The sequence below is a fragment of the Trachymyrmex cornetzi genome, unplaced genomic scaffold (genome assembly GCF_001594075.2).
Source record: "Trachymyrmex cornetzi isolate Tcor2-1 unplaced genomic scaffold, Tcor1.1 scaffold1061, whole genome shotgun sequence".
NCBI classification, from domain to species: Eukaryota; Metazoa; Arthropoda; class Insecta; order Hymenoptera; family Formicidae; genus Trachymyrmex; species Trachymyrmex cornetzi.
The window spans coordinates 23,169-23,380 of record NW_017295611.1 but is presented as its reverse complement, the minus strand read 5'-3'; positions in this window follow the sequence as shown (position 1 = coordinate 23,380).

The following is a 212-nucleotide window of genomic DNA, read 5'->3' as shown; positions in this document are numbered from 1 at the left end:
TGGCGATTCGATTATTCGTTGTTTGCGCATCTTGCTGAATCATTGAGCTGCGCCTGCGCGCGCACTCCCGATATTGCCTGGCCCGGCCGCCATATTGTTTCCCATTACCTAATACTAGCTTCACCCCCATGGTGCACACTAGTGTGCACTAGTGCATCCAATCGAATTCGCCATATGTCGTTGGTCTAGACCATGGATGTGTTCCAAAATTG